Here is an 18513-nt window from a genome sequence, read left to right as displayed (position 1 = left end):
GAGAAATATAAATGTTTGGCATGTTCAGTATACCAAAGTTCAACATTTGTAGATTTTCAGACTAAATTAACGCATTGTACCAATGAATTATTATGTCAAACAGAAACATTAAGACCGGCCTTTTGAACTATTAAAGTACTATTCTGCAGGTAACAAATTAAAAAAAAAATGATATATAAATCATATGTTTTTTTGTAACTAAATGGGTAGTTTTTATTATAAAACTTCTGTCCTTATACTTTTTTTCAAGAAAATTCTCCAAATTCTCCGAATTTAGAAGACATTTTACTTTTTTTTAATTGTTTGCTTCCAGTGAACAATAATAATTTACCGATATGTTTTCCGTATGCAGTGAACTCGGAGTGACTTTTCTCGTAAAAATCCGGTGATCGCAATAGGCATGGATCTGTCATTGAAATAAACTTTCATCTTATTGTACATGTTATACACGTTCTCAATATCCATGCTTCATTGTTGGTTGTTTACTAAGGGTGAAAATGGGAAAACTACGGCTTCAAAACACGACAATTGATTAGCTGCCATATTCTCACATCATTTTGTAGACCGAGAGATATTTTTTTTACGATTATACGATAAAGATGCGTAAAAACTGATAAAACTGTGCACTAAGTTTTTGGTATATACATGCATTGTTTCAAGAATTGGATAAACATTATTTTACACCAGTCACTCGTTTCATATGACTTTAATTCCAGTTGCATTATGGTTGCAATGCAAATTTCTTCTGGACGATTTAAAGGCATATCTCGGTAACAAAGAATCAAAAAAACTTCCCTATATACAGTTAATAATTCATAAATCGTTAGTTGTTGTCAAAGCTAACACATTGAGATAAAGTTTTTTAACCTTCAATTGGTTTATGATGCAGGTACTAAGGGAAGTCAGAGTACTATTGCAGAACCTGTCATTATAAAGATTTACTTAAATTTATTATTTATAATTTTTCAATTATTGTATAGTTGATAAATAATTTAAAGTGGCATGAAGTACGTAAATTCACAAATCTGACAGCTTTTATATTCAACTATAACTAACCATCGATTTGCAACTCCCATTCATTGTAGAAATGCATTTTTGAAACGAGATTAAAAATATTCTGAAACAACCAATCAAAAATACCGTGCATGTCAAATTAACATGATGAATAGTAGAAATAGTGAAACATACTAAACGGCTTCATCATTACAACATACAACCTTCAACACGCAATATATTATATTAACATAGCTGATTTTCAAATTATATCGCTGATCAAACGAAAGTTATATTATTTTTTGTGGTGAAGTGTAAAATTACTGAAACTGTAACTAATCATCTCCTATATGATTTTTGATCTGCAAAAGTGTATCAATGATATAAATAAACGTAAGTGCATTAGTCCTGAAGCAGAAGTAGTATAACTGTGAAATACTTATTCAAATGGGACATTTCAATTGTGTTCTAAAAACAATGGATATTTACGATTCTCCTTTTTGAAGAATTTTAAGTTGCAAAATAAAACCTAAGGTAAGATTTTCTCTACAATTGTTATTAGTATTTTTACATATTGAAATTGATTTTTTATATAGTCTAAGATTTCCTAGTAGCTGACACTTTTTTATATAATGTATCATGATTACTGCGCTTTATAATAATTGCGTGTTTGCCCACCCAGTTTGAGCGCTGGTATTGTTACGACAATGTTAGTAAAATATAAAACTGTCATAAAATATATTTGCATTGAAAGGGGTTCTCATACCGTTATTGATAATCACTCGACCGTAAATATACGTCAGGAAAACAACGATTTGATAAAGATCATATCTATTTTTCAAGTGTTAGCATTTCTCGTAGGACTTCATGAATTGACTTAAAGGCAACCATGTGATCGCTGTAACACTGATATATGAATTGATATACAAAACAATGTTATTAATTAATTATTTAGTGTTTATAAAGATTATGGACAATAATTGCTTTCAACTCTGTATTGTCATTGATTTAAATGTATGCATGTAACGGGGGTAGGGGCGTATATTTTGCTGTTTCTGCACAAAGTCAGGAACCATTTAATTCCGGACCCTCATCTATTTATTTAAATCATTTTTGTTTTAAAACTCATTTTTGAAACGATAGCATTTCGTTTAAGGCAACAACGTTTCCAGATGTTCTTATACGAAAATATAGATTGAAACAGACACTTAGAAAAAAAATCAGATATATGTAGAATAAAACTAATACCTCACCGTAGTTAGAGGCTTGCGGTAGATAATTCACGATCATTATAAGAAAGTCCAGGGCGTAAAATTGAATATTTAAAATCATCTTTGAAGTATATTAAGTCAGTTGAGAATTAATTATTTTTATATTGAGTTGTGGCTATAAAAACAATTGCAGATTTAGAAGCGATATCAATCAAAGTAAAAGAGATACATTATAAAGACATCATACCTAAAATCTAAGAGTGCTTAAATTGGCCTCGTGAGGAGAGCGAGAAAATAACTTTGATAGCGATTAAGATATTTTGTAGGAAACCACATCTTATTTGAACCCTGTTTGCTTTTTATATGATTAAATGCTAGGTCGTCTTTAATGTGTGTTACATTGTACATCTAACGTAACAATATTTGTCAAAGCTTACGTTAGCAATAGCCAGTAATCACACACATTTTAATATCTCGTTTATTTCATAATTATTGTTGAGTTCAGTAATTAAAGATTCTCGGCTAATTGGTCGTAGGTATAAAATGTTGATAAACAACACTTAATCTTCATTAAGAAAATATCTAGAATAAACAATTTGATAGATGCCTGTTTACATTGTACATGTACTTTATCACACTGCATTGCAAACATTGGTTTTAATCAGCTTTTAAGTTATATTTATATATTTCTTAGAAACATTTTAAACGGTTAAATTATAGCGATATGTTGATGTGCAGTATTGGTTTTGCTCATTGTTTGAAGGCCGTACGATAACCTAGAGTTTTAAAACTTCTATGACAGGGGCTCTCTGATAGAAAGCTGTCTCATTGGTAATGATACCACATCTTCTTAAGTTTTTAATTATCTTTGGGTTACAATTCTACACTTACAGTTCTGGACATTCAAAAAGGTATTCATAGATTCGACCGAGTCCTCCTTTTAAAGTTCTTTACGGAGAAAATTGGAGGTATTTTCCTTTTTTCAGTTTGTTTGCAAAGTCTAGTGATAGGACATTGAAGTATCGACTAGGAACAAAAACAATTAAATTAGTACATGCTTACAGTTAATTCGGTAACTCCGTGAATTAATTTGCATCGAAACGGAAACTCGACGTCAATCTCACTATTTACATATCAAAGCTACTATTGGCTCTCTATCTTCAGGCATACCTATAACATAATCTGGTTAACTGTTAGGAGTAAGAACAGATAGAACGACGGACATGAACGGGACATACCATGACAAGTTCATAGATATTGAATATAGAGAAAGTGCCGAGGATAACTTTAGTCAAAATTGTTGTTTCTGTATGTGTTATCTGAGGAAACACGATGGGATATCTATAATCTATTGCGTTTAAGTGTCGGACAAGATATCAATCATATGATTTCCTTTCCCCTGACACAGGTATCCATCATAAATGCATTTATCTTTACAAAATACTTTTATTATTGATTTGAACAGTCGTTTTTTTAAAGTTTACGTATATCTTTTTGACTCAACAACTGTTTTTATGATTTTGTCCGATGTAATAGCTTTGATCGTAGTGATATGAAAATGATTTAACATATCATACTATTCATTACCAAAAGTCACTTTAAGACGAATGCGCTATCCTATATCATGCGGCGATCATGGTAACTCGGCACTGATATGATATTTATATACATATAGTTAAACTAGTAAAGTAATGGTTTCTGGACTGGATCATGACTTGTTGATGAGGCAGTTATAACCATGCGAGTCAGGTTCAAGGTTGTTTTATCCAATAACCTCTGAATGATGAATATTAATACAAGGTCATTGATATGTGGTATCGTTTTATCTATACCATTAAATATATTTCTGTTTCTCCATGGACAACTCATAGACTTTAAGTAGTCTCACTCTGGATTGTCAAATCTATACCGACCGTTTCTGTTTCAAGACAGGCGTCATGATATTTCAAGTTATGTTTATTACACATGCAATATTGGAAAAAACAAACATAGAGAAAAGGCGATCGTTTTTTTGTTTTTATATTTATTAAACAGTTCTGTAATAAATATAAATCGTGAATTTAGACATACAACCTGTTTATTGCATCTGCCGTCTTTAAAATTTTGTTATTATAAGTTTATGGAAATTTCAAAACCATTACGATTATTTTAAAGTATTTATATTTATCACACACAATTACCTTTCTTTCAACAATTAACAGAAAATTAATGTCTAAGAAATGGTGTTCATGTAAAAATTTACCAATTATATGGTAATGAAATATAAGGTCAGCTGACGGTGTTTAGCTGCTATCACTAAAATCGAGTCAATTTACTACACTATAGCTGTAATTTAAATCAGAAACAATCTTTAATTTAGAATAAAATTTGGGGACAATTCTTAATCTTATAAGTTCATATGTGATGATAAAGATAGTAAGCACAAATTATAGAAATGCTGTGTCTTTATATCAAATTAAATCCTTATTATCCTTTCTTATGGTTATAATAGTGTTTTCAATTTTAAATGTTATTTCTTATAAGTGTTTTCTAATTTTGAGGAATTCCATTGTAGGCGTGGATAACATATCTCTATATGAGATCTAAGATCATCACGGTTATTGGTGGAGTTCGTGTTGCTCTTTTGCTGTTTTTTTTGGGGGGGGGGGGGAAGGGGTGGGGGTTGTAGTTTGTCTAGTGAATCATTAACGTATATTCGATATCTCATTTTATATAAATTAAGAATAGAAATGCAGTTTAGTTTTAGTTTTTTTAATTCATTTCGTCATATCTTAATACGGTAATAATTAGCTGTAACTGTTGCAAATGTATGTTTTCCAACCAAAAGTCGGTGGTTCTCTCAGGGCACTCTGGTTCCCCCAACCAATAAAAAGTTACCGCCACGAAATAGCACAATAGTGCAAATTGACGTTCAACACTTATCAATCGATCATACATCCGGTTGCAAATGACGTTAAATTACTAATTTGGCTTCTTGTATATATTATAGAGTTGTTCCATATGCAATCACACCAAATCTTCTTATTTTCATATTGCCAAAAGAAACAACTCAAACATTGAAATTGCAAAGCATTCTACTGATTTATCATCTATTTTTGTGATATTTCTTTTTTTAATTCAAATCCTTAAAATATCTGAAATTTCAAAATATAAGTGTAATTGTCTAATCTGATTCTATATACTTCCGGTTTCTTTCTGTTTACTTTCTTTCTATCTATAGATATAGGAAGATGTGATATAAGTGCCAATGAGTCAACTCTCCATCCAAGTAACAATTTATAAAAGTAAACCATTATAGGTCGTCTAGGTACGGCCTTCAACACGTAACATAGGCTCACACCGAACAGCAAAGGGCCCCAAAAATTACTAGTGTAAATCATTCAAACGGGAAAACCAACGGTCTTATCTATACATAAAAACGAGAAACGAGAAACACTTATGAACCACATAAGCAGACGACAACCACTGAACATCAGATTCCTGACTTCGGACAGGTGCAAACAATATGCCATACTACAATAGTTGGCACCGGCGTTTCACGTTTCCGCACTTTGGCACTACGTTTCCGCATAAAAATTCCTACGTTTCCGCATTTTTGTAGCGCTCTTTTCTTCATTATTTTTACATTTATTTTTTGTTGAAGGTTATTTACGTTTCCGCATTTTTATTTTTAATGTATGCCTATTCCGTTTGCCAGGTAAACCTGGGGCGTGTTTTTTTGTTCTTCGGTGGTGTTTGGTGTGTAGTACTACTTAAAACACTATTGGGTTATTCTGGTATTATTATTCGTCTTGATATGTCGCTTATGCCTTTTTTTCGTTTTTTAATGTAAATTGATTGATTGTTTGTTTGTTTGTTCCTATATTTTTTTACGCCCAGTCACAAATATTTCATCGGAGTTCAAATCAGTGTGAAGTGGATGTAAGCAATCATAGGCAACCTTTAGGCCTTCATCAATGACAAACCCGATACCGTAAAGTCGTCTAGAAAGGCCCGACATGAAAACTGTGAAACAATTCAAACTAAAAAACAAATTGTCAAATTATACATAACAAAACACTTTACAAAACATCAAATATGAGTAGAGACATGAACCATCGACAACCACTGAACTACAGGATCATGACTTAGGACAGGAACAGTAAAGAATATGAAAGGCTAGGTTTGATATAAAAACAAAGATTTGGTATGATGTCAATGAGACAACACTCCACAAGAGATCAAATCACACAGAAATTAACAGCTTTATATAAATTAATACATGTCGAAGGAATCATGTTCATCATAATAAAATACAAATAATACTTTGATAAAATAAAGTCTTATCTATCATTATCATTTTTTACAGGTGAAATACAGGTAAAAATGTGGAAATGTAGTATCTATTTTTTGCGGAAAAGTAATGCACAAAAATGGGGAAACGTAAAACTGGATTTTTGCTGAATTTGCGGAAACGTAATACGCTCGTTGGCACAATATTCAGCTTGAATAAAGCACGACGCGTTAACCTCTTCATTCAGTTTTTTTTTATAGAGTGATATTTTCATTCTGACAAATCATTTGAATTTAACGATAGCTTTCTTTCAAAATAAATTGCTAACGTCTTTTATGTTTAAATTTGATGATAACCTCTCAGCACTTTCTTTGTGTGTATCTTATTTTTATACACGCACTACAGCAAAATTAGAAATCAAAATTAAATCACTTTCATTGTATGTGCACTATCAATCTGAAGGAATTCATCTTCAGTCTTATCTCTCTATTATGCAATTTATTTACTGATTTAAAGAATTCTGTTATCTTTGAACTGCATGTACAGTATTGCAGACCTGTTTATAAGATCATCTATTATTTCTTTTATTTGCAAAGTTTCTATTTACGAACAATCTTAATGATACTTTGCAACATTATTCACACGTAACATGATCAAAGCAAACTTAAATATTTTCAATAGTTGAATTGAAGATGTAGATCATAGTGCCAATATAAACAGTATTATCAAAGATACAAGAATCCAAACAAACATCGGTAATTGATTCCACAGGAACATGATGAAAAACAGAATAAGGAAGATTTTAAGTTTTAAGTGCTTTAGACCACAAGGAAATTCAAAAGATATCGGTGTATGCACCTGGCCTTATTTTACTTCCTGTTGGGTTTCTCGCATTGTCATAAATACATGTAAGTTAAAGCGATATTTGAAAGGAGACGCAACAACCAATATTTCTTAGAAAAATACAATGTATTGAATTGTGTGAAGGTTACGACAAACCAATTGTCCATTATTAATCCTCGTCAGATTAAATTTAACTCAAGATTGACGCTTTTAGAGTTGACATTGTTGTCAAATTGTAAACTTGTTTTTTTCTTTTGTATTCTGTCTGCTCCGTTATATTTTTCCAAATACTTGCCTGATGAACCTAATTTTGCATGTTATTGCTATAGTTTGTGTTTTGCAAGACTGGCAAAGTTTTCTAATTGCCAACCCTCAAATGCACCATTCATTCATGAGTTTGATTAATAATTCCACAGCGGAAAACATTCCATGCATATTTAGGATGAGACACTGTCAAATTTCAAATTAGGTACATTCATGTAGGCTATGCAAGGCCTGAATGATGCAAATTTGAACTGCAACTGAAACATTTTGTTGTGTTGGAAAGGAACATCAAATTCTTCTTTGCAACAGGCCGAGTTCGGACTCTTAGTAGAGTTGTTTAAAGGGTTCGTTAACGTGCAAGAAAAATTGTTTCCCCCCTAAACGGAATATCTGACTTGACGTCCCCGTTCCGACTGACCGTACATTGTACATAATGTTTTTTTTTTTCTTCAAAATTACATTTTTACTGTTGCTGTTACATTGTACAACTGATAATTAAGCAAGACACTGTAACAAAACTACATTGTATCTAGATATCTCACAAAAATATTGGTTTATTCTATCCTAAATGAAACCCTGTCATGCATAATTAATTTAATCTCCTTTTTTACATGTCAGTTTCCTGTCTGAGGGTATTGGCCGTTCTATGATAATTCGTCAATCTTTTGATCTTCCATTATAATCAATAAGTACAAATGTATACAGTATTTAGAAAATTATTAAGTTTGAAGATCATTTACCGCAATATCCTGTACATCCTTTATTAGTGGATAACAAATTGAATTGATGAATGAATCTTCAAAGTATTTTTAAACAACCATATAGTTATAGAAGTATTTTCATCGCAATTTCAATAGTTTAGTTGAAAAAATAAATCATTCAAAACTAAATACTAAATACTTTCTTATATATATGCAGGACATTTTCAGATAAACGATAGTAAATTAATTTTAATAAATATATTACCAGAAATCTTTTCAATATACACCCGGTCATGCAGAAATATTTAAATTGTACGTTGTAATTGTACTCGGCGCAAAAACTGGGTAAGGGCTTTTTTTTTTTTTTTTTAAGTTTCCTTCTTGTATTGGATGCAAGTTATAATTTGAGACGAGTTACTTCCCTTTCCTGAAAGGAACACGGATTTGCTGCTCAGGATTTTCCGAGTTACCGGTCCTTTCTAAGGGCCAATAACTCTGCATGGGAGATTGTTGAGGACGATTCTATTAATTTAAATCAAATTGAATATTTAGAAACAATTTCAGGTCTTTTTCATACTTCAAGGAAAGTGAAGTTATAATTACATATCGAAGCATTTAACAATTTGTTTTGACATTCTAAACTTCGCTCTTCTTTGTAGCATGTAAGGGTTACACCAAAGGAAGGGGAATAACTCGTATCAATTACTGATGTACTGTCAAATTGAGGCTTTCAGAAATAACTTTGAAGGTATATGAAAATGAAATTTAACAAATTCGAGTAGTGTTAAAATACAATTATGAAGTTTTAACAATAGCGTGACGTTACTTTCAGTATTCATTTATAAATACAATAATAAATACATTCATAATTCTGTATCCAATTGTCGTAAATAATGCATGATTTAACAATACTTTTTACATTATTCAATGTCACTTCAAAATAATAGAATATAAGGAACTAAATTGTTATTCAGAACAATAAGCCAAATCAATTCAATTTCATCTTTTAAATAACGAAAATAACTTTCAAATAGTTTCGTAGTAATTATTTTATTGTATAAACTGATAATTACATGTAAAAAAATGTATAACATTCTTCGGTATCTTAAACATTTTAGTTGGACGTCTGGTTTTGTTATAAACTATAAAATTCTGATATTTCAAAAATTTACTTAAGTATGCATTAACAATGCATGCATTGAAGCAAATATTTGATAATCTAATTAAATGATTTTGAAATTTTTTTGACAGTCTTTATATATTACTATTATATTTGCGTAGGATAGACACATCTGTTAGACAAATATCTATACAAAGTCTGTAACTGTCTGAAAATTGAGTTGATATAAGAACCATATGAAACAAAATAAAATTCTCTTATCACATATTTGTTATGAATATCTTAGGTTTTGCATATGCAATAACCTCAAAATTGCCCGGGGCAAAAAAAAAGAGTATATTGATATTGTGCCCTGATTCCAAATGACGTGACGTCATCGCGTCCTTTACGACACGTTTGTGATAAAATGTGTAAGATTTTACCTTTTATGTTTCATTAAATTGTTATAATTGACCTTTTTTTTTCTCTTTTCTGCAAAACTTAAATATGTGATAAAAAGATTATAACATGTCTTTTCCATATTGGCACGGGTATCATCCCTCGACCCATATCGGCCCTCGGCTAAAGCCTCGAGGCCGATATGGGAGTCTCGGGATGATACCAGGGCCAATATGGAAAAGGGCATGTTATAATCTATACGTATTCAAATGTTCTAAATATCAATCAAAGCCTAATATAGGTGCATGTATACCGTGCACTTACATAAGGTCATTTCTATCCGACGCAAATATGATATAAATATCTGAAATAAATTATTTAAATCTATTATACTTCAATCTTTGCTAAGCATCATGGTTGCCGGGATTCTTAACCAGCTGTTACAATATCATTTCCAAGTACCAACCTTTTAGTTAGTGTGAGCGAATGATACGACAAAATGTATCATCCTTTATCTAGCGTAATATATCATATGTTACAAATCAAATATGAAATTTGAAAACTTAATCTTTATTTACGCTTCTCAAATAACAGATTTAATGTTGATTTATTATAAACAAACATATTACATAACCGCTATTTGGAAATGTTTTTTTTTTCAATTACGTGTTACCCTTTCTAAATAACGATTATTTTTTTAGTTCTCTGTTGCTTTATCTTTAGTTTTCTGTGGCATAATCTTTAGTTTTCTGTGGCTCAATCTTTAGTTTTCTGTTGCTCAATCTGTAGTTTTCTGTTGCTCAATCTTTAGTTTTCTGTGGCTTAATCTTTAGTTTTCTGTGGCTCAATCTTTACTTTTCTTTTACTCAATCTTTAGTGTTCTGTGGCTTAATCTTTAGTTTTCCGTTGCTCAGTCTTTACTTTTCTTTTACTCAATCTTTAGTTTTCTGTTGCTCAATCTATAGTTTTCTGTTGCTCAATCTTTAGTTTTCTGTGGCTCAATCTTTACTTTTCTTTTACTCAATCTTTATTTTTCTGTGGCTCAATCTTTAGTTTTCCGTTGCTCAGTCTTTAGTTTGATGTTTAACATGTAGACAAATATAAACAAGGAATCTGATGAACAGTAGTTGTCGTTTGTTTATGTAATTTATACGTGTTTCTCGTTTCTCGTTTTTTTATTTTATATAGATTAGACCGTTGGTTTTCCCGTTTGAATGGTCTTACACTAGTGTATATTACCACGCCATCAGTAGTATACGGAGAATACTAGAATAACAGTCAATTAGAAGATACATCTGCATTTCAATTGTATGGCAGATGCAATTGCTGTGTTAATAAATATACATGATTGTTGCTAAATCGTCATAATTTGGTTAATTGATTTATGTTCACTTAACCAGCAGTGGCAAATATTTCATGCATTTTCTATACGTAAACATATTAATAATAAATACAAGGGGTGGGTTCGGAGATGTATGTCTTCCGGGATGAAGGGTTGCAAAATATTCATTAGAAAAAGGGGGTATATAAAATATGGGAAAAAATATGTCTTTCAACAGGCAATCTATCAACCCATCAGCAGCAATATTCAAGTGTAATACCACCATTGATTTTCCCCTATTAGTCTTTGTTGAATTTGCACTTTTCAAAAAAAATGTGAAGCATTTATCTTTGTTTCAAATAAAGAATTACTTGGCATAAGTAAAGTTTTATCCTATCCAGAACTATAGAAAAATAATCACATAACATTTAATTGCATATAAGAAAATAACCATCTTTGGAAGTTAACCAATCAAATTTCTCCCCTTATTTTATCTATGTTCAAGGTTCAGTCACCATGTAACTTCAAGATTACAAAATATTCTATAGAAATCCTAAATAAAAGATAATGGTGTTTTGAAATACCCAAGAGATATTATGTTTATGACACAGAAATATTTTACTGCAATGAAATGAAGGATTAATTACCTACAACTGTCAAATTCAAGGGAATATTTTTTTCGACCTACTTTCGTATACAACTGGATGTGACGTACCATGATTTGGTGGTATTACACCTTCATTGGTACTTAAACTGTGGTACTATCTCTGCATCAGTTTCAAATTCAAAATCAGATAAGTCTGCATACTAATTCCTGCTGTACAGTAGTCTGACGTTAGCAAAATTTTGATTGCCCGACGGTAGAAGTATTGACCATCTGTTTATGGTATTTTCGGCAGATTTGCACTCTTGGAGAAAAAATTGAAATGATGAGATCGTAATCTTACCTAGTTACCTTGTAGACTGAAACGTAGAAAAGAAATTCAAAAGAAAAAGAAAAATTTTCTTTACATTCTTCTTTTTGATTTTTTTTTTTTATATCTAAACTCCCTAGTCGTGAAATTAAAGACAATGATATGTGTAAGCTAAATAAATATTTATTTCATTCAGAATGATTGCAAGTGCGTCATTGATCCTACAAATCTATAACAACAAAAAGATGAAAAATAAGATAAAGACGCGCATTCAATTTTGGTGGTATACCTTTTGTTAGATAGGTAAAAATCAATTTTTACTGAGTAGATTACCAAATAATTCATTGCTCCTTTTTACATTTGTAAAAGCTTTACTATTACTGCAGATAAAATGAAAGAAAAGAACAGTACATATTCTATAATGACATTTTTTTCTGCTTTTATTGCATAATAAAAAGCTAATTTACCAACCATCACTAAACACTTTCAAATGATATTACACAATTGTATATCTGTATGAGTTTGAACTTATATCAAAGCTGAAGATATAAACGAATAAAATAAATAGATGTATGTAATGATGATAAAAATAAACAACTGTAGGTGGTTAACCAATATAAACACATGTAATTTCATTTAAGAGCCAAAATATAAAGATAATAACACATAATTATTTTAAGAAAAGAATAAATAAATCGGATTTATTCTTAATAGAAAGATAGGATATCACTGATATCCTTGTGCAGCATAATTGTGCCAAACAATCAAGGAATACTGTGACAATTAGAAAAGGAAATTCCGTTTTAGGAAATTGTAACCATATTAGATAATTCATGTACAAATCTTACTATCGATTTAGAATTATGATATTAAAATCAAGAGACTAACAAAACCCGAAGGACTTGCCTAAATTATAAAGAACAAGAATGTGTCCATAGTACACGGATGCCCCACTCGCACTATCATTTTCTATGTTCAGTGGACCGTGAAATTGGGGTCAAAACTTTAATTTGGAATTAAAATTAGAAAGATCATATCATAGGGAACATGTGTTCTAAGTTTCAAGTTGATGTAACTTTAACTTCATCAAAAACTACCTTGACCAAAAACTTTAAACTGAACTTCGCACTATCATTTTCTATGTTCAGTGGACCATGAAATTGGGGTCAAAACTATAATTTGGCATTAAAATTAGAAAGATCATATCATAGGGAACATGTGTATTAAGTTTCAAGTTGATTGGACTTAAACTTCTTCAAAAACTACCTTGACCAAAAGCTTTAACCTGAAGCGAACGGACGCACTGACGGACGAACGAACGGACGAACGGAGGCACAGACCAGAAAACATAATGCCCCTCTACTATCGTAGGTGGGGCATAAAAATAAACAGAACTTCGAAAAAGCGTTGAAGTTTTGTCTCTTACAATTCAGTATGTATTACCCCCTATGGTATCTACCTTTATTCAGAATGTCACCTCAGGGAATAGGACACAAGCGGAAAACTGAAAGATCAGACGACTTTTCTGGTATAAAAATATCTAAGATTGCGAAAAACACGTCTCATGTGAGTTTAAAAACAGACACATAGTATCGGTCAATCAAAACGTGTTGGTGACACAGTACAATTTTGTTTGATCATCCTGTTCTGTGACTACTTTCAATTCCCGCGAGAGTGCTGATATTTCAATACTGTCACGTGACGAAGATGTTTGATATTCAATCAGTCTCTAATTCAAATATGATCACATGCAGCTTGTTTGAGATAATGATCCGATATTAAGATTTGTCCTTTTGTTTTTAACATCTTCGCTGCAAACTCTGATTTAATCAAATTAGTCAATGAGCAAATTATCAATTCATACTGATATTGTTTTCGACACAAATAAACCGAATGAGTTATAAAACAAACATCGTTTTAAATTGATACAATATGTAAAAACCAAATGTACAAATCTTTTAAGGTTACAACGTTCTCATGAAAAACATATGTGTTTGACCTATGTTTGTACATACAGGAAGAATAACAGCTACTGGCTTATTACATAGCATCAGCATATAATAAGTTATTATACTTGAAAAATGCACTTACAGATAATTGAAATTATCATGGTTCAATTTTCAGAAAGAAAGAAGTCAGTTTTAATTGCCGATGAACATTTTCTCATAAAATGTGGTGTGTATCTAAATGAATGTTAACCATCATATCGTTAACTTGATTCATTAAATTCATGTTGAAGTTAACTTTACATGAAATAAAGCAAGTGTAATATGCGAACAATTTTACACGAGAAGTCTTATTTAAATAAAGTGGGAATTCTTAATTGATTAACAGGTGTTATATGAGCAGTAGCACTATCATGTTTTGTTGTGTTTTGGGATAAATATTTAACCAGCGACAACTGCTGAATGTTGCTGTAAATAGATTTCAGTGATTAAACATAACATTTTGTAATGAAAACTTATATATAAAGGTAAGTCATTTCCAGCACTCATTTTGTTATTTTCCTTTATCAAATAAACTCATCATAGATACCAGGATTACTTTTTGTTACGTCAGACGCGCGTTTTGTTTGCAAAAGACTCATCAATGTCGCTCGAATCCAAAAAAGTTAAACTAATGATAAGGACATTGCTAAATGTTATAACCACCCCAGTAGTCAGCACTTCCGTGTTGACATGAGTTATCATTGATATACGGTTCTAGTTATGAGTTAATTGTTAACAAAGCTTAGAATTATTCAAAATAGTAAGGATTTGACGCGTGAGGAATAGATTACTTTTGATGTATTTGGCAAAGCCAATGCTCTTCAATTTCAAACTTTTATCTTTTTTTTTTAATCGAGCGTCTCTGGCTAGTCTTCTGTAGACGGAACGCGCGTCTGGTGTAGACATTTTCGAGCCTGGTATTTATGATGAGTTTATTAGTATGCATTATTGTAAACAGGATTAAACAGCAAGAGTCCAAGAATAAAAACAGGACAAAAAGTTCTCCCAAAAAGTAAACATATATATTTAAACTAATGACACTCTTAAGTTGCCAACGTATATTCTGAAAATTTGCTCTCTTTTCCCAGTAGCCATAAAACCAGATTCAACTTGTCATTTTTTTCCTTCACCAAAACAGGAATATGGCAGTTGTTAATAAATAATTAGTTTCTGTGTATGTTGGCGTTTATTTTTGTAGCATTCAGTGTTTCTGTTGTTCCGTTCTTTTTTATGTGTTTCCTTCTGTTTTGGTTTATGACTCAGATTTGTTTTCGCTTAAGGGCATACGATACAGTTACAGGGAAGGTAATGACGTTGCTAACGTAAAATGTTATTTTCGCGACGTCAAACTATGACATATCGGGAAAAGATGCATTTTTCGACTGATTTTTAGCATTCAAACTGATTAAATTTGAAAACGAGTGCATGGACCCCTATTTTTTAAAATAGCAATTTGTTTCATTTTGCAAAGGAGATTATGTGACCCAAATTTTATAAAACTGTAAATAGCGCATTTTTTTTAATTTTAATAAACATGCAGCAAAAAATGACGTTTTTTCCTCTATTCATGAACATTTGATAAATATAGAGTTATTTCGGAATAAAAATTGCATAATTTTTAATGATACTTATAAAATACAGAAATTACCGATTATTTAACAAAAAACAATTTGTGTTTATCTTTTAAAGCAAAAAAGTTACGTCGTTCTTTCGAAAAAGAAAATAAGGACACAAATCTGAATTTTGAGCAAATATACAAAATTTCGACCTCATTTTACTCAAAAAGTAGCACATGAAGGTATATTTTTTATGACATATTTGATTTAATCAGGTAAAAAATAGCCTATATGCAAATTTTCATCAACTTGTAAATACAGGTTCAAAACTGTATCGTATGCCCTTAATCGATTTATGACAATTGAACAGCGGTATACTACTGATGCCTTTATTTATCAACCCCTTGCCGTAGCCTATATTCCATAGTCTATATCTAAATACTTAAGAGGAACCGAGAACATAAGGATCGAATCAATGAATATCATTTATATAAGTAATGATGACCTCTCGACCTCACGAGAAAGTGTGAACAGTCCAGTGCATCGTGGATAGCTTTCCACTTTATAACATCGCAACGGTCAATATCAGTTCGTTTCAAATTCTGAATCCACTAGTGTTGCTAGACTGTTAGTTCCCGTCGTTGGATCGTACCATCAGCTTAGTAGTCAGTGCTCCGGCGCTGAAATGAATTTCATCATAATTTTCTGATGATGAAATTGTTGAAAAATAAAGGAAATACTTATAAACTAAGACCAGTTCTATAAAAAAAAATTTACTTAAGCTAGATAAATTTAATTGTTTATTCTTTTTAAGTGCTTAATTTTTATCTCCTCAAGTCCTTATGTATTTATCCATCCTTGACATGTAAATGTCTTGGTTAGAGCGTTCCGGATGAAGGAGGATGAAGGAAAAGGTTGAGGACGTATGATATGTCAAAGTGTTATTTTCAGTCAATGGTGAATGACCTGAAGGTTTCCCAGCTTATAAATGAAGTTATTATTAAATTGAATCATTGCTCTTTATATGATGCAGAGGTTCAGATTGTTAAAGAAGCAAACTCGACATTCAAAATTATATTATCTTTTGTATTTGATATTGACATTTTCAGTACCTTTGAAGGACCAATTACTCAAACCGCCTTTTAAGGGCATACGATACAGTTTTGATCCCGTATTTACACTTTGATGAAAATTTTCATTTAGGCTATTTTTGGCCTGATCGAATTAAAATATGTAATAAAAAGTATACCATCATGTGCTACTTTTTGAGTTAAATGAGGTCGAAATTTTGTATATTTGCACAAAATTCGGATTTGTGGCCGTATTTTTCATTTCGAAAGAAAGACATTACTTTTTTGTTTTAAAAGATAAACACAAATTGTTTTTTGTTAAATAATATGTAATTTCTGTATTTTATAAGTATTCTAACAATTAATGCAATTTTTATTCAGAAATAACTCATATTTACCAAATGGTCATGAATTGAAAAAAAGAACGTCTTTTTTTGCTGTATATTTATCAAAATTAAAAAAAATGCACTATATACAGTCTTATGAAATTGAATCCACATAATCTCCCTGCAAAATGAAACAAAATGTCGTTTTAAAAAAATCCATGCACTCGTTTTCAAATTAAATCAGTTTGAATGATTAAAATCAGTCGAAAAATGCATCTTTTCCCGATATGTCACAGTTTGACGTCGCGAAAATAACATTTTACGTTAGCAACGTCATTATCTCCCCTGTAACTGTATCGTATGCCCTTAATCTGTTTTCAACTTGCTGTTTATACTGTCTTCCTCGTATCGATATATTGATACATACTAGATAAGTTCAAAGTTCATTATTTGTCATATTCATCTTCGTTTGTAAACAACTTAATATTTATTAAAACACATTGTAAACAAATAAATCAAATTATCAGACAAGGTTTGCGATAGGTAGCATGCTTCTTTCCAATTAGTTAATTGCTTCATTGCAAAGACAGTGTGCCTTCACACTTCAAAGATAAAGTAAATTACACCCGTGAAAGTACTATACTTCCACGATTACACTTATAACTTATTGCAGGTACATGTTTCTGATTTGTTATTATTCAATTGTCTTTATTACAGTAATTACTTTGTTATAACAATAATTGCTTTCGCCTTTAGATTTATTTTTTCGCTGTTAATGTTGTAATTCAGAAGTCAATTACATAATTATTATTTATTAGTACTGGTACTGTAGAATTAAGGTAATTTAGGCATATCAACACCGCCAGCAATTCGGGGGATCCATGTACTATTGATAATTTGGTTCATTCACCAGTTTGTTTGTCTGTTCGAATTGTATATCCAGAACTCTTTCCAAAACATTGACAGCATTTTCTTGAAAATTTCAAAATAATTTCTTTTTTGATAAAATAGCACTGCACATCTCCTGTTTTTCTCCCAACTCGCTCTTGTGATTGATTATTTAGGATCATCTCATATCAAATAAGTGTTTCAACAAAGTGCAAAGTGTTCCAGTTAACGCCAATTTCTGGGAGCGAGATTTCCTAGCTGCTTTGAAAAGCTGTTGATGGGCTTATGTTGTTTTCTGCTCTTTGGTCAGGTGGTTGTCTCTTTGATCTCTTTCCAGTTTATATTCCCTATTCTAATGTATGCAAGCATGAGTAAATGTGGTTATATAATTTTTACCATCAAACCTGCATGACTTTATTGTGAGTACCATTAACGAAATAAAAATAAAATTTCAAAATTAGATCATCCAATTGACTTTTGGATCTTATTTGTGGTACAGTTATTACGAATGTTATTTCAACTGATCGGGCGGAGCTTACGTTTTAATTTGCATGAGGACAGTCTATTTGAAGGTGTGTTTGATAAGGATGATTGCCGTTATAATTATTATTGATTTCTAATCACCTATCAGTGTCATCAAAGGAATTTATAAAAGAATGACTGCACA

The 18513-nt window shown here is 31.1% G+C and overlaps 1 protein-coding gene across 5 annotated transcripts in view; it reads left to right on the top strand.

Moving 5' to 3' along the window:
• Nucleotides 1-1219: 1219 nt before the first annotated feature.
• The window catches only part of LOC143044761 (FMRFamide receptor-like), a 79933-nt gene continuing 62639 nt past the window's right edge, over nucleotides 1220-18513 (top strand). For 2 of the 5 annotated variants that reach the window (XM_076216912.1, XM_076216921.1), the window contains exon 1: nucleotides 1220-1527. The gene's annotated coding sequence lies outside the window, so the exon portion shown is untranslated. Of the gene's footprint in view, nucleotides 1528-14369; nucleotides 14492-18513 lie in introns of those variants that run through there. The other 3 variants (XM_076216920.1, XM_076216923.1, XM_076216918.1) reach the window with 3 other exon arrangements.

Source organism: Mytilus galloprovincialis, chromosome 9 (genome assembly GCF_965363235.1).
Source record: "Mytilus galloprovincialis chromosome 9, xbMytGall1.hap1.1, whole genome shotgun sequence".
NCBI classification, from domain to species: Eukaryota; Metazoa; Mollusca; class Bivalvia; order Mytilida; family Mytilidae; genus Mytilus; species Mytilus galloprovincialis.
This window is presented reverse-complemented; position numbering and strand designations above follow the sequence as displayed.